A 27,061-nucleotide genomic window follows, 5' to 3' on the forward strand; every position below is an offset into this window, starting at 1 on the left:
AATGCATGATTAAATCCCTTGTTCACATCTTATTATCCCTTTATATTTATATTCAATGACCATGTTTAATGATAATTAAGCTTATCCTCTCAAACACTATCAAGTGGTGCACCCTTCCAATCATTTACAATTAAGATGCTTAACCACATAATATGAGCCTATTTTAAAATATCATGTAGGAATTAACCTTCAGTGCCCCATCTTGTAATATCCCTTCCTAACCGGTTGATGTAAATATAAGTACATATGATATATAGGCTAGTGAGATGGAAACATGGTGAATGATAGCTTGGTGAGACAAGCTTATTTTTGAGGAATTCATGCCCATTTATATATTCTTATATATGTTTTACGGTTAGCATTCCCAAGGATATATGTTGTTGGCCCTCAGTTTTGGTCTATTTTTGCTTAGGGAAACCTACTTAATCCTTATATTTTCCATCACATCCATCTCATTTTGATGTATTTTATGCATATTCAGGTGTTTAATTTTAATTTTGCAATTTCTAGAAGTTTTTATGAAAATTGAGTTTCAAGTGCAATTTTGGACTGAATCAGAAATTCTCGTAATAGCTATGTGGATGACATGTTTCCAGGACACTTGAGCTCGATTTTGATGCATGTATGGATAGATTGGGAACTAGGACTAAGCTAACTCCACTTGGTTCGGCCAGAACAAGCTTTATTAGGCCCGATCAAGGCTGGTCAAACATGACTAGTCGCCAGAAAATCCCTAGGAAATGGGGTAGTTTTGAGATTTTATGGGATTGACCATATTTCTTGGGATGAATTCGATGAGTTTGACTTAGATAGGTGGATATGAGTAGATATGAGTGTTAGAGATAATATAGATCAGTTTGTTTCATTAAACCTCTATTTAAAGCCAAGACTTTGATCGCTTTTGTAATGGAAATGTAATTTATATGTAACTTTTGTATAATTTGAGTTGGGAGCTAATTTGAAGAACTTGTTTCATTCCAATTTGTTGTTCATGCTTGGTTGATCTACTGAAGTTGTTGTAGCTAAGATTTCTTCAAGTGTGCAAGGCAAGGGTGGAGGGCCCCCACACCAAGCTAAGTACACTTCTTCGTTCAATTTTCATAGTTTTCATAGACTATTTTTTGTTTCAAATGTATTTAGATGTGTGATGATTGTTGAATGAATATTGGTTTAATTCTAATCTACATATGAAGGGACACAAAGGAATTTAAGTTAAATTTCCCTTCTATTTGATCTTGAACTAAAACTGAATTTCATTCTCCATTTCTCATTTGAAGTTATTTTAGCATTTCTGGTTTGAAGCAATGGTGATTGTGATATAGTAGGATTGTGAAGAAGGACAATCTGGACCTCCTTAGTTAGGAGCCTCTTCTTTTACATCTTTTGCATCATAAGCCATTGTTAATTAGTGCTCTTAGATTTATCTTCATGAAAGTAGTATTGTAGGGAAGGACAACCTGGTTCTCCTAAGTTAGGAGCTTCTTCCCTCATATATTACATAAATGAATTAGGAATTGTTAAAATAGGTTTATATTTGTAATATGTACTTCTTTAAATATTCAAATTTTATCTTCTAAAACTTGATTATATCTGATGTCCATATACAGTGGATTTGCCTCCAAGTTTTACAAGCCCGAATTGATAATTAAATACTTGTGTTAATTTAATCAATAAATTAGACCAACATTTTGGCGCCATTGCCGGGGAGGCAATAATCAGCATAGTCAAATAGAAGATAAACAAACTAAAAATTTAGCTAGTATACATTCTCTTAGTTATGTTTCTTTATGCCTAGAAATAGAGATCCTAAAATTAGGTTTCCAAAACAAAAACCCCCAACAAAAACATAAAATCAAAAAAAATTAACTACAAAATCCATTTTCAACAACAAGATCTAAAAGATGATGTTAAAGAATAGGCTACAACATTACTCCATTCTTCAACATTCTTTCTCATCAAATATTCATGATCAGATAAATTTTCATGTCCAAACATTCATTAAAGTATATTTTCCAAATTTGGATATGAGTTTACTTATGATCTTGTTACGAAAATGGATGCACTGGAAATTCTCTTATACGTGAGAGAATGAATTAGTTTTCTAAAATAGAATAGGATAGAATAGAATAAATAAACAAGTAGAATGAATTCACAATAAGACTTCCATAATAAAGTTGTTTCAAACAATTTCTTCAAATCATTGTTCAATATTCATTTCAAAGGACTACATGGAAAAATGCAGTAAGAACAAGCCTATTTTGGGTAACCATATAGGACGATTATGAAATCATGTTTTTTTACATATCTCTTGAAATCTAGTTTTGGAATCCATTTTGAAGTTCTCAATTTATATCACAAATAAAAATGTGATCAAAATCAAAACTAGGTCTCAAGTCACATGTTAAGGACAGAGTTAGTACAACCTATATTTGAAGTGTCTAATGGAAACATTTTTATCTGAAATTCATAGGGAAGATAGCCCTTGGAATCTAGTTTCCAAATAAATTTGAATCACATCAATCAGGTATCATATGAAAAAGTTATTATTGAAATGCTAACTGCTTGTCGAAAAATCTGCAAGGTGACAATTCTAGGTCTTTACTGTTCATTGGCATATTTGAAATACCAAATCATCTTATTTTCAAAACTTGTTTATATGGGAGATATATATTCAAGTCTAGTTTAAGACACAATTTGAATCATCCCATTTGGAGATGAAATGAAAAAGTTATGCCACATTTAGTGACTGCATGTCTTCAAAATAGTATAGTAAAACTATGCCTCCTAGGTCTGTTCATCAACAATTTTGTGATATCAAGACTAAGAATTTTTAAAACCTGTTTCTACTGGAAATACAAAAATGAATATACTTTAATATCCAAGTGGAATCACATTGATCTGATCTTTATCAAAGAAGTTACGCTTCAAATAGTGACTGTTCATCTAGTTAAAAATTAACAAGCATCTCTATCAAACATGGCACTCCTTATAATATTTACCATATCATTTTAAACAATTTTGAAACCCTGTTTCTACTGGAGGTAGCCATATGAATTCACTTCAACTTGGCTTTGGAATCACTCTAATAGGATATAAAACGAATATTTTGTAAGAAAAATACCGCTAGGAGGTCTAGGCTGGCCACCATTCCTCAAAGGGGTAAATAAATGCATTATGTTTGTCTATCATATTTGGACTTGTTTTCTAAGCAATGCTTGTAATGATTTACATGTTTATTGGAAGAAGAGAGACTGTACACCTCTCTTCCTCCATCATCTAATGTTGTATTGCAGGCAGGTGCTATGTTTTTGCAGGTCATAAGAAGAATGAAGGAGTGAACTCCATGGATGAAGTAATTTTCCAAATCAAATTCATATTTCAGAATATGAATACAAATGTTCAAGTCAAAGAAAAGTGAAGATACACCTGATGTTGAGTTCATTCAATGAAACTCAAACTCTTGAATCTTTCTCTTCAATGTTGACCAACAACATCCACAAACCCTACAACATGATCGAGATCAAGGCAAAAAGACATGAAGACAATCATTAGAAGAAGCAGTCAAGTTCAGTACCATGTCAAGTCACATCAATCTCCAAAGAAGCCTTTCATATTGTTCATAATTTGATCATCATCATTTGTTCATGATTTGAATTCATATTGTTCATCATCCATACTGTATGTTAAGCTCCGTGACCATGCATGTTGAAGTCCAGATTTACTACTACATCATGACTTCAATATCACCTATTTTCATAAGCTTTCATACTTTCATACTCCATTACACCCCACCTCCATTCAGAAAAAAAAAAAAAAAAAAAAAAAAAAAAAAAAAAAAAAAAGATCAAAAATAATAAAGGAGTTTGGTTGTGAAAATCCACGAAAGTGGCACAATACAAACTCGAATTCATATCGGAAAACCAACTTGTTTGGCCAATATGAATTCTCTATTTTGTTTTACCATTTCTTCAGTTTGAGTTTGCAGGAATCATCCTCCAAAATAAACAAGACTTGAGGACAAGTCTTCCCATCAGCAAGGGGGAAGGTTCACAAAAAGAAACTTAGTTGTGCAACTGAATTGACGACGGAACTTGTATTGTTGGCAGTTGGGACCTGAAATATTTTTGAAATCAATTGCAGAGGGACCTGAAATGTTAGCAAAAACATGTATATATTGCATAAAAATGTACATGAGAAAAGGGACCCGAGTTATTATAAATCAATTGCAGAGAGACCTGAACGACATCAACACTCAATGGACCAAAATCAATCAAGGATGCTAGAAAAGAAAGCATAAATAAGCTCTATCTATCTACAATATTCAATCAAGACAACTTCATCCAATATTGTTAAAGAACAACAACATTCATCCAATACTACAGGGAAGTACAAGAATAGTAAGTACAAAATTTTGCTCTTGCAAATTTACATTTTTGTAGAAATTTCTAGACTTTGTTAAAATTGAGTTAATACCTGAATGCATATTTTATATTCATCACATTTTTAGCCTATGTCCATCCTACATTTACATTCTACATTTACCCTAGACCTAATCCAATGTACATATGTACATATTTTTCATTCCATAACCCTTATATTCTACATTCCCTTCATATATTCTATATTCAAGTATTTTTCCATAAAGCAAAAGGGATCAAAGTGAGGATTTAAAAAAAAGTTGAACCTGCACAAACAAAGCAAGCATTAGTCCCATGGAAACAATTTTAAATATGACCTAAAAATGGTCATTTTAAAATTAAGGAAATCATTGCAATACATATGGAACACCAAGCAAACAAAGTTGAAATGATTAAACCTTATCATCGTCTAAGGAAATGATGCATGGCAAATGGAATACGATATGATGGCAAACCTTATGGAAATATGCAACAATATCAAGCATATGGTAAAGGGTAAGATCATTTCAATGAATAGGAAATATATGCGCAAAAGGCAATGAAACATTTGCATACAACAAATGAATGTGTTAAACATATGCGTTGTATTAAACATGATTTTTTTGCATCATATGGCAGTGTAATATGATTTCATAGTATGGCGCATAAAAAATAATACGATTGGCAATATGATAATATGATGGTGTAAGATTGTTATGGTAAGCCAGTGGTAATACATTGAAATACGATGGAGACAGTCACAACATATCAATGAAATGATAAGGTGAGACTGGTCAAAAGAATCGACAATTAGCCAATAAGATTTGAAAACAGTGAAGCAATTGAGAACAAATCCTCTACGCCTCTCAGAACTATTTTGCTGGTTGCTAAACGCATTTTTTTGACAGAATAGAAGGATGGCTTTAAAGTTGAATGCAAATAATAAACCGGATGGTGGCGACAACACGGTATAAACAGTTCTATTCAGCAGTCAAATGGAGACTATACACGGCATAGTGGACAAAACAGTGAAAAGGTAAAAACGTTTTGAACAAGCAGAAAAACCCTGTGCGTATTAACAGAGAATCAAAACGTTTGATGCTCAGAACCTTGTGCGTATTAATAGCTCTGCCAATGTTGTAGCTCAGAATCATAAATTTGCTGCCATCACAGCCATTGAGAGGCTCAGGAAAGACGATAGATGCGAGAAGCAAAACGTTTTGACATCGGAGGATAAAAATAGCTGAGACCGTGGAGAGATACGTAGGTAAATTAATGGAGATAATGCCAAGCCATAATTTATGCAGAGAATCCCTCAGATTATGCTGTGAAGTCTCAGTGAAGGTAAGCATCAAAATTAAAATCGAATCCCAGATTTTATGTTCAAGATCTAGTATGCGTAAAATCCTCTGCCACTTGTAAGAGTTAATCCCATAAATTCATCAACAGTTAGAGGATTAAACTGCCACAAGCTACCTTATTGTTTTGAGATGCCCGGAGAAGATTTTAAATTGAAATTGTTTTGCTTAACACGGTGAGTCAACAAATTCCAGAAAATATGTAGAATGAAGAGGAACGCAGTTTAATAGCTCAGAAACGTCTTCGAGTCACTGCAAGATATAGAGGAATCGCGCCACTTCTTCAACAACAGTTAGGTATTTTATAAAATCACCAAGTTTTCATCTAAAACACAGTGTTTGCATACTGAAGTCGATCGTCTGCATGATGACATGGCTACAGATTAATTACACAGTGAGTTTGCTTGCATGCACGAGGAGGTAGCTTCAGGTTAACATGTGATTTGTTAACGTAGGATAGAAAAATCAAAACAAATCTTGGCCAGGGTGTCTTCACAGATCAAATTTTCCACGAACAGGGTGTCTTATTGAAGTTTGATTGCAAGTTGAGTAATGAAACAAAAAGTTTGAGTGCAGTTTTGAAAACATGGAGTTCGCTGAGCCTAAACGCTACACCTGTACATGTGGACAAACAGTATGATAAAAAACTGAGTTTCAGTTCGATGCATGAAAAGATTGGTTAATACAAACAACGTTTTTTTACTGTATTGCGTGTCTTGTAAAGCAGGGGTTGTGTATTGCAGAGGAGTTTTTTTAAATGCTGTCACAGGGGACTGTATGGTGTTGTATACTGTAAAAACAGAGGTGTTGTGCTATTGTAAAGGGCTGAATCGCTTGTTTTCTTTGTAGAAACAAGTTCTTTTTAGAGCTGTTACAACCAGGGCGGAGTTGAAAAAGTGAATGAAAACTTATGCTAATGGAATCCTGGTTTGCATGATGAATTGTACAGAGAGCAGGGAAAAATATTTCTATTTCAAAGCAACACTAAGTTTTTTTTACAGGGGTGTTTCTTTTCTACAAAGGGTAATGCTTAAAACATAGTGACTTATTGTTGCACTGAAACAGAAATTAAACAAGCATGAAATTCAATTGTTTTTTTAAGAGCATCAGAAAAGAGGTAAGTAAGATATTGGAGAAAAATTTGAAGAGAAAAAATTGATTTCAAATTAAATGAGCATTCAATCTCAGGAATGCATTTCAATTTCGAAAAGCCATTATTTTTCGTTGCCTTTTTCTGAGTAAAATAAAATGAAATTTGAAAAATGAAAACATGGGTTTTCTTCAGAACGAGCCTAATTAGACTCCATGCAGGCAGTTTTCTCAAATTCATTTCTGTTTGGGATATTTTTATGGTTCTTCCAACCCATATTTTGCAGATTGCACGGGTAAATCAGTGGCTAAATTGAAAGTGAATGCCTAGAAATAAAATTTTTGCTTCTTTTAATGAGATGTAAGAGCAACTGGATATTGGATCCTTTGAGTAAAATTGTTGATTTGAGAGGGACATGGATCCTATGACAGAATGTATTGCAAAATTCAAGTTTTATTTGTTGTCTTCTCTAAAGCCGCTCATCCAGAATGATATATTGGTAAAGAATGTCATCCACAAGAAAAGAGAAGAAGTACATGAAGGCATAGATATCCTTTTACAGGTAGATCAAGAGAAAGCTTCATCTTCAAGGGTCAGAGCCACAGGTACATCAGCAGATCAGTCAGCATAGAGAAGTAAAAGGTCAAGAGGCAGAAGATCAATGAGACAAAGACAAGCATGAGGACATGCTTGAAGATCAGCAAGGGGGAGATGTTGGCCCTCAGTTTTGGTCTATTTTTGCTTAGGGAAACCTACTTAATCCTTATATTTTCCATCCATTTTCCATCACATCCATCTCATTTTGATGTATTTTATGCATATTCAGGTGTTTAATTTTAATTTTGCAATTTCTAGAAGTTTTTATGAAAATTGAGTTTCAAGTGCAATTTTGGACTAAATCAGAAATTCCCGTAATAGCTATGTGGATGACATGTTTGCAGGACACTTGGGCTTGATTTTGATGCATGGATGGATAGATTGGGAACTAGGACTAAGCTAACTCCACTTGGTTCGGCCAGAACAAGCTTTATTAGGCCCGATCAAGGATGGTCAAACATGACTAGTCACCAGAAAATCCCTAGGAAGTGGGGCAGTTTTGAGATTTTATGGGATTGACCATATTTCTTGGGATGAATCCGATGAGTTCAACTTAGATAGGTGGATATGAGTAGATATGAGCATCATAGATAATATTGATCAGTTTGTTTCATTAAACCTCTATTTAAAGCCAAGACTTTGATGGCTTTTGTAATGGAAATGGAATTTATATGTAACTTTTGTATAATTTGAGTTGGGAGCTAATTTGAAGAACTTGTTTCATTCCAATTTGTTGTTCATGCTTGGTTGATCTACTGAAGTTGTTGTAGCTAAGATTTCTTCAAGTGTGCAAGGCAAGGGTGGAGGGCCCCCACACCAAGCTAAGTACACTTCTTCATTCAATTTTCATAGTTTTCATAGACTAGTTTTTATTTCAAATGTATTTGGATGTGTGAGGATTGCTGAATGAATATTGGTTTAATTGTAATCTACATATGAAGGGACACAAAGGAATTTAAGTTAAATCCCCCTTCTATTTGATCTTGAACTAAAACTGAATTTCATTCTCCATTTCTCATTTGAAGTTATTTCTGCATTTCTGGTTTGAAGCAATGGTGATTGTGATATAGTAGGATTGTGAAGAAGGACAATCTGGACCTCCTTAGTTAGGAGCCTCTTCTTTTACATATTTTGCATCATAAGCCATTGTTAATTAGTGCTCTTAGATTTATCTTCATGAAAGTAGTATTGTAGGGAAGGACAATCTAGTTCTCCAAAGTTAGGAGCCTCTTCCCTCATATATTACATAAATGAATTAGAAATTGTTAAACTAGGTTTATATTTGTAATATGTACTTCTTTAATCTTCAAATTTTATCTTCTAAAACTTGATTATATCTGATGTCCATATACAGTGGATTTGCCTCCAAGTTTTACAAGCCCGGATTGATAATTAAATACTTGTGTTAATTTAATCAATAAATTAGCCCAACATATGCCTTACTAGATGTGAGGCAAAAGAGCTTCGAAATGTAATTATGATCTAAATATTGTACATGTATTAATAAAATAAATAACTCGTTATGAGCCAACTCCACAGAAAAGAGTATGGGGGTGCTCAACTCCAAGAACAGGGGGCTACAGGCTACAGTTCTTATGTGATGTTTGGAGGTGAAAAAGGAACCCAAGGCCCATGTGACGTTAGAGGGTGCCATATGGAAAGATAAAGTCATGCATATAAAAAGTCAATGTTTTTCTTGTAAAGGCATTGATTAAAGGAATTATTTAGTGGTTGATTAGTTAATGAGTCCTAGGCTTGGACTCTATAACTAACTGGGGCATGGTTATTTAGTTAGTCATGCCATAGAGAATGCATCCTGGTTAGAGCCTTAGTGGCTCTAGTTTATGGCCCGAGTAGCCACGAAGTTATGGTGGGACTCAGTTCTTGGTTACTAGTTGGTGAGTCCTATGCTTGGAATCTATAACTGATTGGGAGTTTTTTTTCAGTTTTGGTGACCAGTTAGTGAGTCCCGTGCTTGGGGTTTATAACTGACTGTGAGTTGTTACGGTTTGGCCTAGAAGGGTGAGTAGAAGCCCCTAGGAGTAGTAGAGCTCCTTAAGCCATAGGATTAGACTGCCCCTCGCTAGCTAAAAGGCACCCTAAAAGGCTCGTACCACTAGGGCACCGATGGGTTCGGAGAAGGGCTACTCCACTTAGGTGCAAGTCAAGGGGAGCATGAGCTTGATGTTGGAGACTAAGGTTATTGGGGTTGGTACCTTGGCTAGCGTATGTGTTGTGATACTCAATTACCAAACTATTTCCTTGGTAGTTGAGGCCTCAACTTGGGGGTGACTCATGCATGAGAGATTATGAACCATGTGCTCTACAACTAGGCATAAAATGGAAGGCCTGCAGCGAGTTGCCTTCTTAGATAAGTTTTCTTGTGTTATTTAATTATTGTGTATGAGTTCTTGTAAACCTTGTTTCTGGGTTAGGGATATTTGATTTAATTATTGAGCATGATTTCTATTCCTTTGTGTTTAACCCTAATTAACTTTTTGAGAAATTATTGTTTTTATTGATTTTCATGGCATTAATTATGCAGTTTAGTTCTGCATTCCATTATTTGAAAATATAATTCAAGGTTATTATCATACATAGATATAGGTCATGGAAATGTCGATATTAAAAATGTTTAAAGAATTTGTACTACTTAGGGTTGTCACTAAGGGCCACTAGGCATGATTCCCAAGTTGGGTGGATTAAATTAGCCAACCTTGAGCTAGAATTACTACACGAAGACAACTGTGGGATGAGACATAGAAACATTGTATCATAACTTTGTATTAATGATGAAATTTTGTAGTTGTTGGATATGGGTATTACGTCACATCACCTAGCAAGAGGTTGGGGACATTACAAGGTGGTAACAGAGCCCAAGTTGAAAAATTGGGCTTGCATGGGCCAAATAATGGTTAGAAAAAAATTAAAGCTTGTTTACCAACTCTTCAACATAATTCCCAGGGTAGGGAGTGGAATAATCACTCAATTCAAGGTGAAATATACAGGAATACAACCTATACAGGGATTATATTGTGTAAGAGGTTCAAAAATTGTTAAATCATGAGTGAAATTTTAGCATCGATTTGACAAAATCACGTGAACATAGAATTCGGGGAGACATGGAAATATTCTATCAATACTGTATAATTTTTTGTAAGTTACCATGAAATTTGTCGTCAGGATCATTGATGTAGGAAGGAAGAACCATCGACAGGTTTTCATTAGGATATAATGAATATTCCCATCAAAATTCAGAGAAATAATTGTTATTTACTCATATGGAGATTTTTTGTCAGAAGCAGAGTTCTGTGAGAGAAAAATATAATTATATATATAAATAGATTTAAAACACATGTTTACATCAATAATGAGGTGGATGTGTCATGTATCAGGGTTCATTGACATGGTGTGGTAGTTGACCTGGAATGGTTACATCAAGGAGGATAGGTGGTAGGATCAAGACTGTTGATTGAAAATCAATCTGGGCCATGGATTTCATTTGGAGCAAAGGGTTCTTTTAAATATTGTGCAAAGTTACATCCCAGTATTAGATATGGTCCATCAAATCAAAATTATCAATTTCATTAGATCCCTTGGAGTGTGGGAGGCCCGTTAATGGTTGGGAAATTTGGGGCCTGATGGCCTATCACAACTGTTGATTAGAACTTGCCAAAGTTGCCCAATATTATTGGAGTGCAACTACATAATATCACTTGTGCTAGTTGGGGGCGCAATGATTTATCAATTTTTAGATTACTGGGATGACCACAACTCAATTTGGAAGGAAATGAAAGGTGGGTCATTGTGGTAAGGGATAAGGGAAGTGGAGCTTGTGCTCAATTGTTGCCATTTGACTTATGCCACGTCGAAGGCCATGTGAATTGTAGAAGGCCTAGGTAGGGCCCAACATCCGAAGAGGAATGACACATGGGTGCCAGGTGTTGAGAGACAATCCTGACAAGCTACTTTGCATCCAATGCGAACTAAGAGAATCGACTTGGTATAGAGGGTTATCATCAAATGAAGCTAAAGAAAGAATCAAATATGCATGGATACAATGATAGTTGGTCACATGTGACATCCATATGCCTGAAAATAGTTGCAAAATATCATTAAGAGCAAATTGTTCAAGGAAGAGAAACCATCGAAATCTTAACCCGTTTGTTCGAAAATCCATTAGTTTTTCAGCTCATTTACTTACATAGCATCTTTGAGGCCCTAAACAACATTTTTAGGTTGTAAAACTTATGGCAGCTATTGTACCTATGGTACATATAGTTATGGTGCAAGGAGAAAAATCTCGAAGAGACCTTTCAAACGATATACTATATTTATGAAATAGATCCAATATGAAGGATTTATGACCGAAACAATATGAAGAACAAAATGGGGTAAAATTAAACTTTAAAAGGGCATAACTTGACAACTAGGACTTAGATTGGAGAGAGGAGATAGTTAATGGAATCCTATGGGACCATAGAATCCCGCCATGGAGTTAGATTTAAAATTTAACACATGATTGCTCAGAAAAGTGAAATTAGAGTGTTGTGATAGAACAAGGGAAAATGGTAAAATAGACCAAAACTTCATAGGCCAATAAATTTTAGCCTAGAAGTCAGAATTGGGAAAATAAGTAGCCAAAAGAAATATATCGAGGATAAGAACATACTCATTAGCCTAGAATTTTTAGTTGAAAACACAATTTTACAAACCAAGGAGAAATATACAAGGGTTTGAAAGTCATAATTTCTTAACAAGTTGCAAATTCCAAAGGCCATAATGTTTTTCGCATATATCGAAATTGTACATATTGTTAGCGCTCAAATCTGCCTTAGGCTGAGGAAGGCAAAACTCGAGGCAACATCATACCACGCTCAACCTCGTAGCTAGCCCTACGAGGACAGGAGAGGGCTCTCTCCGGGTCTATCTCGGCAAAAGGTTTTCAAAGGGGTTGAGATGACCAATAAGGAATACTGATCTTAGGCTAGGTATTAAGTACAGAGATTTAATGGTGATTGTTTTTTTTTTTTTGGGTTTTTGTCGAATCAAAGGAAAAGGCAATTTTGGGTGCGGGGATGAGACACAGTTTCTGCAGAGGTCTGATTGGAGCAAGGTAGGAAGTTGCTTTGATGCTTTTAAAGTGATGAGGTGAATAGATCAGATAGGTGAGGAGCTAAGGAGAGCAAGGAAGTCTCAAGGATTCTCCTTAAACTGAAGAAAACATGGAAAATTAAACAAATTTAAAGGCAGAGCATAGCAAATTTATGGATTCTACCTTAACACTTCATTTGTTCAATTGCAGAAGATGAGAAAGGGAAAATGATACACATAACAAACTTACAAGTACTAAAAGAAGCACACCATCAAGACATAAAGCCACAAGAATTCCAAATAGTGCTGCAAATCCCTGGTCTTCCCTTTGCCAAAATGCTGAAGTAAAATGTACAATAAAGTCTCAAAGCCTCTTCCCAAAGAGTCCAACCCTGAAAATGACTAAGAAAATACATAATATAGGCAAGCTAACCCATTCCCTTGCCTCTAGGGGTCGAGCTCATCATCCTAGGAGCTGTTTCAACCAATTCTAAACAAAGCACTACAATCTAGGCAGTCAAAACAACTTGCCTCTATAAGCTAGGAAACCAATTCATTCATTAAATTTTTGCTATTTTATGAATGAATCATCTAGAATAGGTAAATAAGTGTCAAGTCAACAGAAAGTTACATTAATTACATCAAGGAGGGTGAAAAATCCCATCACAAGTCAAAACTGGTCAAAACTGGGCGAATTCCTGAGCTGGAAGGTGAAAAATGTGCAAAAAATCCTGATGCGTAGCGCGCCTGAGCCCTACGCGTAGCGCGCCTTTCCACCTGCTTTTGGGGCACTTCCCGACATCCAAATTGAGCTCAGGTTGGCTCGTTCGAAAGCCCTGGATGTCTACTTTCCAACCCAAGTGGAATTTTCCAATTTGATGTCCATTTGCCCCTTCAAAAGTGCATTCTCCCAAGGCTGCTACCTGTGTGTCCAAAAGGGGCAGTGAGGTCATTTTTTGCATGTTTTTTGACCTTTTGGGGACCCAAACCTTGATGAAATGCCTTGGCAGTGGCTAAGAAGGTGTATTTCATCATGAAAAATCAAAAAATGCAAACCTTTCGTGATTTGGACCTCCCAATTTTAAGGGTAGCGCCCGGCGCGCTACGCATTGTGCCCAAAAACCTGTTTTTTACATAAAAATTTCAAAATTGACAAAAGTTTCCCCAAATTTCTTGAAATTTGGGCTGGGGGTCCCCAATCAAGTACTATGCTAAGTCAAGGAGGCTTCAGCCAAAATTTGGAGTGGATCGGGCCTTTTCCGCCGTTTTAGTGCCTTGCTCAATCGCCTCTTAAGGATCTTCATTTTCGCTTTGCAAACATGCATGCGGGCCCAATAATGATTCTTCATGTGACGAAGCAACTCCTTGTCTCTATTGACTTTCGCCAACAACCCCTCCAAGTGTCGGTTGACCTTCTCAAGCACAAATTTCCGCGCAATAGGTGTCAAATCACCTGGTCTTTTACGGGCCAACCTACGGTCTTCACGGATTCGTTGCAGCTCTATAAGTGTGTGCTCGTCCTCTAACTGTTTATTGCGCTGATCTAGATACCTGATATATGAAGCTGTCTCATCATGACTAGTAACAAAACCTGATGGCTCAACTGAAGGCCTCTCCTCATGCTTGGTCTTCTTGCCCTTATCCTGTACCTACGGTGCTGCTGTCGAAAGCGAGGCCCCTTCCACACGAGGTGGAGATAACACTCACTGTGCCGATGAACTCAACGAGACCCCTTCCACCCCGGGTGGAGATAGTACTCGTCGTGTAGATGCAAATAAGGCCTTGTGTCCTCGCTGATATGTCACACATGCTGGAGCACTGACATGCTCTATCTCAGGAATGTCAAACTGATGTGAAGGCCCTCCCTCATCATGAACAATCTCAGGAGGTGGCTATGGCACTGTGAAAACGTCACGAGAAATAAAATCCTCCCAAGTAATGCCCTGTTGTGCCAACTGATGCATCACTATGATTTTGATCAATGCATAATGATAGATGCTTTTATGCTGATGTGCTGGGCTCTTCCTTTGTACTAAAGGCACCATCCTCTCTATGTTGCGACACATGAAAATGGAATGTTCATCATACGTACCCTTGTAAAATGCATCAACAAACGGACATGGTACGCGTAGAGACGTGAGATTCTGCCCTCGCAACTGAAATATCGAATGATGAGTTTCATCAATGGTGCATACTCATCCCTTAGCAATCTGAAAGGAAAAACTGCAGTCAAGTGTCTTACACATCCGGGCTTAATATATGGCTCCTAGTGAAATCTGTCTAACTGCTGGCGTTTACTCCATTCCTCCCCTACATTTGGTATCCCAGTGGCCTGAGAAATAGTCTTGGGTGACAAGGTGAAATTCACTCCGGCAAGGTTTACATGACCATCCTACAAATGTAGAACAAATAAACGGACTAGTTCCCGATGATGCTGGATTTGTGAGATCCGCTCACAGTATTCAAAACATGATTGATACCGAAAACAGTCCATTGCAAGTGGACAAGCTTGCAATTGAGCCAAAGAGGTAGGCTCCTCCCTGACATGCCGACCACCTTTGCCACCTTTGTGATACCTCCTTGGCACACTTACCTCTGGTGTAGAATCACTATCATAATCCTGCTCATAAGCTAACTCGGTCTCTGACATGTTATATATGCTGATATACAACTGTGTGCAAAATTGACTGTAGACTTTTTCTTTTTCTCAAAATGCTGTGACCAAGGGGACACAAATATACAAGGGAAATGTTAGGAAAGGGGAAACATAAGGGAAATGGGGACCATGGAAATAAAACAAGGAATTTAGGGAAGGGAAGGGACATGAAAATTTTGAAGTTTTAGGGTTTGGGATGAGGTAGGGTAGGAAAAATATGTTTGTAGTAGATGGGAGGGGTTAGGATTTGAGGGAGAATAGTGTATGGTTTTATGAGGAATTATTGGGGAAAATATTGGTGAATATAGGGGATGGGGAATCGAAAGGAAATAGGAAAATGAGAACCTTGGTTAACATTTATTTTTGAAACCCTACAACAATCTTGGCATTTAAATCCTTACAGCAAATTAATGGACAAGGAGGGTTTTTACACTTGGTTTTCCATGGAAAATATATCATAATCTCTTACATAAACCGTCCAAAAACCAAGAACAAGCCGTGAATGTAAGCCTAACTCTGATTTGATGCTTGAGAAGAGGCGTTTTAGTGATTTTTGGCAAAGTTCTGGGCATAAACTTCAATGTGTAGCGCGCCTCATCCAACGCACCGCACGGTCCTGATGCGTAGCGCCCTTGCAAAATTACACTGAAAATTGCGGCCTGATGCGTAGCGCGCCACCGATGCGTAGCGCGCCCAACCTGATGCGTAGCGCGCCCTGGAAACGGCCCGATTTGGCCACAAATTCACAAAATTGCCTTCGAACGATGCTCTTCACTCTTGGAATGTGGAATGGGTTGCAAATGAGGAGAAATATCTTCATATAGACTCCTTGTTGATTTTTGCTTGATCCAAAACCCCTTTTCTTATGTTTGGTTGTTGACACTTTTTGAAAATTAATAGGCTTTGACCTTTTTGGTTTCCCCTTTGAAATTGGTTGAAGTAATGATTTTCTCTGATAATCTTTGCAGGGATAACTCTGATATACTCTGGCAAAGGAGACCAAGGCTGCACTTGAACCTTTGAAGAACTGAAAATTTTGACAATTTTTTGCAAAAATGAGATGGCGACTTATCTTCAAAACAGAGTTTTGAAGAGAAGTCCTAATTCAGTTGTACAATGATGAAAATTATTGAAGTGGATATCTATCAAAGACATCCCTCTGGCCTGCTGGTCTTCTAAGACTTTTCAAGACAAAATTGACTCAACCCTAGGCCTAAGACCTAAAAATTTAAAACATGATTGTAAATGACCTTTTGAAGACTTATTTTAATAAACAGGCCTGAACTAGCCGGGCCAAGCATGAGGGGAATGAATGACACAACCCACTCCATCAAAGTTATGGCATGGCTAACGAAATGCAACTGATCAAAACTGATGGGACACCTAATCATGAAATGCAAAAGAGATTTGATCTCTGATGGAGGGATAACTAGAACGACTCTAACATTGGCTCCAATGGGGATGGTAGCTCCTTGGAGAAGCCAAGAACCGCAGATCTTTGTAAGAGCTAGAAAGTGCCTTCATCCATTGGGCGATGGAGTCATTATTTCCAACACAGAAACTTGAGAAAAACCAAAAACTGCTTTGACCAAACTAGACTCAAAACTAAAATATTTAAAAAACTGACTTGACAAACTTAGACTAACTAACCTTCATTTTAAGAATTATAGCCTTCACCTTGGGCCCCAGACTGAAGATGATAAGTTAGTTTACATGTACAATAGAATAAAAGTAAAATGATATGTACAATGATGATGAAATGAGCAGAAAATACTCAGAAGTAATATCTCTTTAACAACCGACCATTAATTGGCCCTCCAGGACATTCATCTCCATTCATTTCTTTGAGAAGAAAAGCGTTATGACCACGATATGCTGCAATCTTATAAGGACCCTTCCATAAATTGTCAAATTTTCCGTGCTTTCCCTTATCTTCATGTCGAGCATCCCATCTGAAAACTACCTCATCTAGCTGAAATGTGTCCGCCTTTGCTTTCCAGTCATAAATCTTTTTGATGCGCTCCTGCAACTTGCAAGTATTTTGAAATACCTCCTCCCGTGTCTGCTGTAAATGAATCATTTGATTAATCCTTCTCTGCATAGGATATTCCTCACTACCCGCTTCTTGAAGCAATTTGACTACCAGGACAGCAAGTGAAGTTGGAAAAACCATGTCTATTCCGTACACCAACTCGAAAGGAGACATGCCAATAGACTTTTTCTGACTCACCCTATCAGCCCATAGTGCATTTATCAACTTCTTGTGCTAGCCCTTTTTACTGATTTCCAACAATTTCTTAATGATATTGACCAAAGATTTATTAGATGACTCCGCCAATCCATTTCCTTGAGGATGATATGTGGTTGGATCTGCGGTTCTGATTTGTCAAGGTTGATTCTTTTGAGAATTTTTTCCATCTCACGAAGCCAAGGCGGTTCTGATGTAGATTCTTCCTTTATAGTCACTCTTTTCTCTGCCTTCAACCGTGCTCTCTTGTCATTGAGATTCGCCTCAACATTAACAACAATCTTTTGCATATCTTCTAAAGTAGGCGGATCTCTATCCCGTAATGAATAAGCCATCTCCGGATCAAAACCATCCGGGAATTTGAGAAGAGCTGATTTTCTAGATGGTCTTAAATCATCCGGAATAGCATTATAAACTGTATTGAACCTGATAATATAGTCTTGGACAGACTCACCATGATTGCGTTTGATATTATTGTACTCGGCATTGATCTGAAGCGGATCCTTTCTGAGTTCCCAACGATCTAGAAACTGTCTCTGAAGTTCAGCCAACGTAGGTATACTTCTGGCTCCCAAGCCTCTGAACCATTTTCTTACCTCTCCTCCGAATGTTTGCACAAACAACCGCATAGTTACATCCTCCTCATCAATCTCATATAAATCACAAAAATTTTCCATTTTGTCTATGTGCTGCTGAGCAGACACACTTTGAGGAGTGCCATCAAATAAAGGAATCTTACTCTGATAATCCACGGGCATATCATGCAAATCTTGAGGAAGAGCGAGAGGAGCAAACCGAGCAGCCATTGCTCTAGGCGGATTTGGTCTGGGAGTAGTTGGTGGAGAAGATGTAACCGAAGTATGAGGAGTATGAGGAGGTGTATGCGGAGGAGAAGCAATGTGGGATGAAGGAGGGGAATTAGCTGCAGATTCTGAATAAGTAATTATAGGTTGCACAGGAATGGTGGGAATGAAAGGCGGTTCGGTGGGATTTTTCGAAGCGGAAGCCGTGATAGCAGATCCAATATTCGCAGATGCAGCTTCTAAGAAATCAGCAATATTTGCAGCCTGAATTTCACTCTGAAGGTGCCTCAAGATAAAATTTTCAATTAATTTATTATGTTTTTCAACTTTAAGAGCTGCAGCAAAGTCAGGATTTGGAACGAGAGAATCAAGTGCACTTTCGGATTGAGTTTTAAACAGTGACAATTCAAATTTCTCGTCAAAGTCAAGTTCTTCAAGATACTAACAAATTGCAGGACATGAATGGGATTTAACCAAGGGAGTCGCCAAGCTTTCTTGATGGAGGATTTTTCGAATCAAGTTTGGATTTTCGTAAATAGGAGGCAGATCTGGATCAAGATTTAATCTCGTGTATCTTCTAGAAGCCAGTGTGGAATTGTTCGGAACAATCAAAGGGCCACAATAAATCTCAGCCTATGAATTTGCTAGACTCAATCATCCAAGGTCTAGAACAAATAAGTGTACTGGGGTAAATTTCAAACGAAATGCTACATTCACAAGATTACGGAGGTCGACTGAAGCAGCGTTTATCTACTTCCGCTTATGCATACTGAAAGCGTTTCGAAGGCTACCTGGCATATCTTCAGACTTCGTCTAAGACTTATGAAATAAACACATCAACAGCAAAGAATAAAAAATTTCTCCCCAGCATGGTCGCCACTATGTTAACGCTCAAATCTGCCTCAGGCTGAGGAAGGCAAAACTCGAGGCAACATCATACCACGCTCAACCTCGTAGCTAGCCCTACGAGGACAGGAGAGGGCTCTCTCCGGGTCTATCTCGGCAAAAGGTTTTAAAAGGGGCTGAGATGACCAATAAGGAATACTGATCTTAGGCTAGGTATTAAGTACAGAGATTTAAGGGTGATTTTTTTGGGTTTTTGTCGAATCAAAGGAAAAGGCAATTTTGGGTGCGGGGATGAGACACAGTTTCTGCAGAGGTCTGATTGGAGCAAGGTAGGCAGTTGTTTTGATGCTTTTAAAGTGATGAGGTGAATGGATCAGATAGGTGAGGAGCTAAGGAGAGCAAGGAAGTCTCAAGGATTCTCCTTAAACTGAAGAAAACATGGAAAATTAAACAAATTTAAAGGCAGAGCATAACAAATTTATGGATTCTACCTTAGCACTTCATTTGTTCAATTGCAGAAGATGAGAAAGGGAAAATGATACACATAACAAACTTACAAGTACTAAAAGAAGCACACCATCAAGACATAAAGCCACAAGAATTCCAAATAGTGCTGCAAATCCCTGGTCTTCCCTTTGCCAAAACGTTGAAGTAAAATGTACAATAAAGTCTCAAAGCCTCTTCCCAAAGAGTCCAACCCTGAAAATGACTAAAAAAATACATAATATAGGCAAGCTAACCCATTCCCTTGCCTATAGGGGTCGATCTCATCATCCTAGGAGCTGTTTCAACCAATTCTAAACAAAGCACTACAATCTAGGCAGTCAAAACAACTTGCCTCTATAAGCTAGGAAACCAATTCATTCATTAAATTTTTGCTATTTTATGAATGAATCATCTAGAATAGGTAAATAAGTGTCAAGTCAACATAAATTTACATTAATTACATCAAGGAGGGTGAAAAATCCCATCACAAGTCAAAACTGGTCAAAACTGGGCGAATTCCTGAGCTGGAAGGTGAAAAATGTGCAAAAAATCCTGATGCGTAGCGCGCCTTTCCACCTGCTTTTGGGGCACTTCCCGGCATCCAAATTGAGCTCAGGTTGGCTTGTTGGAAATCCCTAGATGTCTACTTTCCAACCCAAGTGGAATTTTCCAATTTGATGTCCATTTGCCCCTCCAAAAAGGCATTCTCCCAAGGCTGCTACCTGTGTGTCCAAAAAGGGGCAGTGAGGTCATTTTTTGCATGTTTTTTTACCTTTTGGGGACCCAAACCTTGATGAAATGCCTTGGCAGTGGCTGAGCAGGTGTATTTCATCATGAAAAATCCAAAAATGCAAACCTTTCGTGATTTGGACCTCCCAATTTTAAGGGTAGCGCGCGGCGCGCTACGCGTTGAGCCCAAAAACCTGTTTTTTACATAAAAATTTCAAAATTGACAAAATTTTCCCCAAATTTCTTGAAATTTGGGCTGGGGGTCCCAAATCAAGTACTATGCTCAGTAAAAGAGGCTTCGGCCAAAATTTGGAGTGGATCGGGCCTTTTCCGCCGTTTTAGTGCCTTGCTCAATCGCCTCTTAAGGATCTTCATTTTCGCTTTGCAAACATGCATGCGGGCCCAGTAATGATTCTTCATGTGACAAAGCAAGTCTTTGTCTCTATTGGCTTTCGCCAACAACCCCTCCAAGTGTCGGTTGACCTTCTCAAGCACAAATTTCCGTGCAACAGGTGTCAAATCACCTGGTCTTTTACGGGCCAACCTACGGTCTTCACGGATTCGTTGCAGCTCTATAAGTGTGTGCTCGTCCTCTAACTGTTTATTGCGCTGCTCTAGATACCTGATATATGAAGTTGTCTCATCATGACTAGTAACAAAACCTGATGGCTCACCTGAAGGCCTCTCCTCATGCTTGGGCTTCTTGCCCTTATCTTGTACCTGCGGTGCTGCTGTCGAAAGCGAGGCCCCTTCCACACGAGGTGGAGATAACACTCGCTGTGCTGATGAAGTCAACGAGACCCCTTCCACCCCGGGTGGAGATAGTACTCGTCGTGTAGATGCAAATAAGGCCCTGTGTCCTTGCTGATATGTCACACATGCTGGAGCGCTGACATGCTCTATCTCAGGAATGTCAAACTGATGTGAAGGCCCTCCCTCATCATGAACAATCTTAGGAGGTGGCTGTGGCGCTGTGAAAAGGTCACGAGAAATAAAATCCTCCCAAGTAATGCCCTGCTGTGCCAACTGATGCATCACTATGATTTTGATCAATGCATAATGATAGATGCTTTTATGCTGATGTGCTGGGCTCTTCCTTTGTACTAAAGGCACCATCCTCTCTATGTTGCGACACATGAAAAATGGAATGTTCATCATACGTACCCTTGTAAAATGCATCAACAAACGAACATGGTACGCGTAGAGACGTGAGAATCTGCCCTCTCAACTGAAATATCGAATGATGAGTTTCATCAATGGTGCATACTCATCCCTTAGGAATCTGAAAGGAAAAACTGTAGTCAAGTGTCTTAAACATTCGGGCTTAATATATGGCTCATAGTGAAATCTGTCTAACTGCTGGCGTTTACTCCATTCCTCCCCTACATTTGGTATCCCAGTGGCCTGAGCAATAGTCTCGGGTGACAAGGTGAAATTCACTCTGGCAAGGTTTACATGACCATCCTGCAAATGTAGAACAAATAAACAGACTAGTTCCCGATGATGCTGGATTTGTGAGATCCGCTCACAGTATTCAAAACATGATTGATACCGAAAACAGTCCATTGCAAGTGGACAAGCTTGCAATTGAGCCAAAGAGGTAGGCTCCTCCCTGACATGCCGACCACCTTTGCCACCTTTGTGATACCTCCTGTGCACACTTACCTCTGGTGTAGAATCACTATCATAATCCTGCTCATAAGCTGACTCGGTCTCTGACATGTTATATATGCTGATATACAACTGTGTGCAAAATTGACTGTAGACTTTTTCTTTTTCTCAAAATGCTGTGACCAAGGGGACACAAATATACAAGGGAAATGTTAGGAAAGGGGAAACATTAGGGAAATGGGGACAATGGAAATAAAACAAGGAATTTAGGGAAGGGAAGGGACATGAAAATTTTGAAGTTTTAGGGTTTGGGATGAGGTAGGGTAGGAAAAATATGTTTGTAGTAGAAGGGAGGGGTTAGGATTTGAGGGAGAATAGTGTAGGGTTTTATGAGGAATTATTGGGGAAAATATTGGTGAATATAGGGGATGGGGAATCGAAAGGAAATAGGAAAATGAGAACCTTGGTTAACATTTATTTTTGAAACCCTACAGCAATCTTGGCATTTAAATCCTTACAACAAATTAATGGACAAGGAGGGTTTTTACACTTGGTTTTCCATGGCAAATATATCATAATCTCTTACATAAACCGTCCAAAAACCAAGAACAAGCCGTGAATGTAAGCCTACCTATGATTTGATGCTTGAGAAGAGGCATTTTAGTGATTTCTGGCAAAGTTCTGGGCATAAACTTCAATGCGTAGCGCGCCTCACCCAACGCGCCGCGCGCTCCTGATGCGTAGCGCCCGTACAAAATTACACTGAAAATTGCGGCCTGATGCGTAGCGCACCACCGATGCATAGCGCGCCCAACCTGATGCGTAGCGCGCCCTGGAAACGACCCGATTTGCCCACAAATTCACAAAATCGCCTTTGAACGATGCTCTTCACTCTTGGAATGTGGAATGGGTTGCAAATGAGGAGAAATATCTTCATATAGACTCCTTGTTGATTTTTGCTTGATCCAAAACCCCTTTTCTTATGTTTGGTTGTTGACACTTTTTGAAAATTAATAGGCTTTGACCTTTTTGGTTTCCCCTTTAAAATTGGTTGAAGTAATGATTTTCTCTGATAATCTTTGCAGGGATAGCTCTGATATACTCTGGCAAAGGAGACCAAGGCTGCACTTGAACGTTTGAAGAACTGAAAATTTTGACAATTTTTTACAAAAATGAGACGGTGACTTATCTTCAAAGCAGAGTTTTGAAGAGAAGTCCTAATTCAGCTGTACAATGATGAAAATTATTGAAGTGAAGATCTATCAAAGACATCCCTCTGGCCTGCTGGTCTTCTAAGACTTTTCAAGACAAAATTGACTCAACCCTAGACCTAAGACCTAAAAATTTAAAACATGATTGTAAATGACCTTTTGAAGACTTATTTTAATAAACAGGCCTGAACCAACCAGGCCAAGCATGAGGGGAATGAATGACACAACCCACTCCATCAGAGTTATGGCATGCCCTACGAAATGCAACTGATCAAAACTAATGGGACACCTAATCATGAAATGCAAAAGAGCTTTGATCTCTAATGGAGGGATAACTAGACCGACTCTAACACATATATACAGTCAATAGAAATATGTTGACAAGGTGAGTACACTAGTAGACCTAGAAGCCTAATATTGGGTGAGAATTTTCACAAAATTCCTCAGGGAAAGATACAATTGGTAAGTAGGGAAAAAATCAAAATTAGGACCAGAGAGTCTTTAATGTTCAAGGACCTTATAGTGAGGAACAACAGGTCATGGTTGTAAATGATAACATGGGTAAATGTCAAGATATAATCAAGTGATCATTGAGTGGAAATGCCTAATAACAAATATTTAGAGGATATCATGAGAATCCTCAAAATGGAGGTACTCAAATTCAAAGCTAATAATGAGAGGCTAGTGAAGGATAAAAGCAAATAGAAAACAAATCTCTCTCTTGTAAAGTATGAATTTTTTTATAGAGAATTGGACCAACAAACTAAGTTTAAAAAAGCACGAGTATGATGTTGGAATCAAGGAAAGAGGTATTGGAGGCTTAAGGCATCCCAAGGGTGCTTCCCAATAGCATTATCACTCAACAAGGAGGTCAAGTAATAAGGATTACACTACCTTTGAATCAAGCAGCATCCCAAGTGTATCACTAGTCAAAAACTCAAAGAAAAGATCACATAGGGATAATTTACAAGGAGAGCATAGAAATTTAAACCTCCCACATTCAACGTGAGCATAAGAAAGGAGAAGAATTTGAGGCTCAACTATTGGAGATGAGGAAGTACCTACAACTATATAACTATTCCTTAATTCTAGAAGACAAAATTTCCATTTATCACTTGAAGGGAAATGTTAATTTATGGTGGGAACAACTCAAAGCAATGAAATATTTTTTAGAACACTACTATGGGAGAAAAATGCAAGAATTCTTCAAGCTCCAGTTAGGGAACATGAACATGGAGGAATATGGTAAAATGTTTACTAAGTTATTGAGGTATGTGAGATTTATTAAAGAATAAAAAGTTAAAATTCATAGATACATTAGTGGGTTACCATCTTTTTGTGATGTCATGCTTAAATTTGATGAGCCCAAAACCTTATATGCATCCATGAGAAAGGAAGACCAACCATATGAAAATATCAAGAACAAATCAATCCCTCAAAGGATCTTGGTTAGCAAGAAAATAAATTTTAGGGAACAAAGGAAGAAAGGGTTTAAACCCTCACCTTTCAAGAATAGTTCCCATGCAAATCAACATATATCATGAACCCTTTATGAACCAAGAGGGGGTGATTTTTCAAACAAGAAGCCTCAATTCCAAACCATTAAATGTTGGCGCCATGAAGGAGATCATAGATATAGGGATTATCCTCACAAAGTTGGAAAGCTAAGGTCCATGCATAACTTATAGGAAACAAATATAGTAGAAGATATGGGCAAGGACATCCAAAATTTATGCAACATTAGATAATATATAGGTTGAGCACCAAACACATATAATAGAAATTGAAGGTAAGCTAAATGACCAACCTATTGTTATTTTAATTGACTGAGGCTCTATTCTTAGTTACATTCATCCAAAATAAAATTGATAAATTTAATTTAAAGAAAACTAAGCATCACAAATCATGGTTAGATTAGTTGGATATAGGTACAAAGAGGAAAATCATAGAGTGAGTGAAGAAATGTCCTATTAGCACGAACGGGCTAAACACAAGGGAATGGTTAAATATTTATTTTGGTTCTTATGATTTTCTAATTAACATGGATTGAATGGAAGAGAACTAAGTAATTTTGGACTGCTAGAAAAAATAGTTTATTTTTCTTGATGATGAAGGATAGTAGAGACAAGTTCAAGGGATAACGAGGTCAATATCAATTAGGCAAATATTATCTATGCAGCTGAAGAAGAAAATATGGATCAAAAATGAAATTTAGAAACTTACTCAATTTTACAAGAATTTGTAGAGGCATTTGTTGATATTCCAGGATTACCTCCAATGAGAGATATAGACTTCTCCATTGATTTGGTACTTGGAGCCACTCTGGTGTTGAAAGAACCTTACAGAATGAGTACTCATGAACTAAAGGAATTGCAAATGCATTTAGAGGAGTTGTTAAAGAAGGGATACATACACCCCAATGTGTCACTGTCAGGTGCTCCCATTCTTTCTATTAAAAATAAAGACCAAACATTTTGGCGGTGTGTAAATTTACGAAAATTGAATAAAAACACAATTAAAAATAAATATCCTTTCCCAAGGACAAATGATTTATCTGATGAAGTTTTGGGAGATAAAGAATTTTCAAAAATTGACTTGAGGTCAAGACAGAATCACTAGCTCCTAATTAAAGAGAAGGATATCAACAAAACAATTTCAAAATTGTTATGGGAATTATGAGTTCATAATGGTTCCTTTTGGATTATCCAATGCACCAAGAGTTTTTATGTGCTTGATTAATGGAATCTTCAAAAAGTATTTGGAATTTTTTTTTATTGCTTTCTTGGATCATATTTTGTTATATTTTAAGTCTAAAGTAGAGCATCAACATCATTTGAGGCTGAATCTATAGGTACTAAGTGAGCTTCAATTATATGCTAAGATAAGCAAATGCCCATTTTACTACATACATATACATTACTCGGGTAGTTTTATTTCCGAGGATGGAATAGTTGTAGATCCGAAAAAGATTAAGGCCATGAAAAAATGGTGAACACTTAAGAATGTAGCAGGTGTGAGGTCGTTTATGGGCCTACCTGGTTATTACATTGAATTTATTAAAGGGATTTCTAGGTTAGCCCATCCTATCACTTCATTAGGCAGGAAGGGTGTAATATTAAAATGGACTTCTGAGTGTGAAGAAGCCTTTTAGCATTTAAAGGCTTTGTTGACTAGGGCACCATTATTAAAAATAACAAATCTAAATGAGGATTTCCTAGTATGCACAAATGCATGTAGGGAAGGAGTGGGAGGAGTGCTCATGTAGAATGAGCATGTGATATGCTATGAGTTAGAACATTAAAGGAGTATGAGAGGAATTATGCTTCCCATGATTTTGAAATTAGAAATTATAACTCATGCACTTATAATGTGGATACATTACCTTATGGGAAGAGGTTTGATTTGCAGATTGATCATTATGGGTTACAACATTTATTTGAGTAACTTAATTTAAATAGCTAATGAAATCAACCGGAGAGTGCACATCGAGCATGCTACAACAATAAGCATTTCTAGGGATGATTTAATGAACAAAATTGTAGAAGTTGGGAATTTAGACCAACACTATATTGAAATAAAAAGTAAGTTACAATAGGAGAATGTGCAGTTGAAGCACCAAGATTATGAGATGGGAAAATATGGGATTGTTTTTTTATAAAGGACTAATTTATGTGCCCGATGTATATAAATTAAAGGATTTAATTTAAAATGAAATGCACATAGTGCCTTTTGCTAGGCACCTACGTTACTATAAAACTATTACTACAATTAAGAAGTAGTATTTTTCACTATGTTTGAAGAAATATGTGGCTAATTATATAGCGAAATTCATAGAACATCAAAAGGTTAAGGCTGAGCATAAGCACTCAACTAGCTTCCTACAAACAATACCCATTCACGAGTGGATGTGGGATGTAGTATTATTTGATTTCATT

Source organism: Pinus tabuliformis, chromosome Q (genome assembly GCF_031772625.1).
Source record: "Pinus tabuliformis cultivar Carrire ecotype Pingquan chromosome Q, CPIR1, whole genome shotgun sequence".
In the NCBI taxonomy this organism is placed as follows: Eukaryota; Viridiplantae; Streptophyta; class Pinopsida; order Pinales; family Pinaceae; genus Pinus; species Pinus tabuliformis.